Below are 318 nucleotides of genomic sequence, written 5' to 3'. Positions count from 1 at the left end.
CACACACCCGTACTCACCTCCATCTACACACACACACACAGAGCTTCACACACCCGTACTCACCTCCATCTACACACACACACACACACACCTTCACACACCCATACTTGCCTCCATTTACACACACACCCATACTCACCTCCATCTACACACACACACAGCTTCACACACTTGTACTCACCTCCATCTACACACACACACAGCTTCACACACCCGTACTCACCTCCATCCACACACACACACCTTCACACACCCATACTCACCTCCATCTACACACACACCCGTACTCACCTCCATCTACCACACACACCTTCACAC

This window comes from Callorhinus ursinus, unplaced genomic scaffold (genome assembly GCF_003265705.2).
Source record: "Callorhinus ursinus isolate GAN/ISIS: 27379988/994484 unplaced genomic scaffold, GSC_fseal_2.0 scaffold31, whole genome shotgun sequence".
NCBI classification, from domain to species: Eukaryota; Metazoa; Chordata; class Mammalia; order Carnivora; family Otariidae; genus Callorhinus; species Callorhinus ursinus.
Note: the sequence above shows the minus strand (reverse complement) of the source record.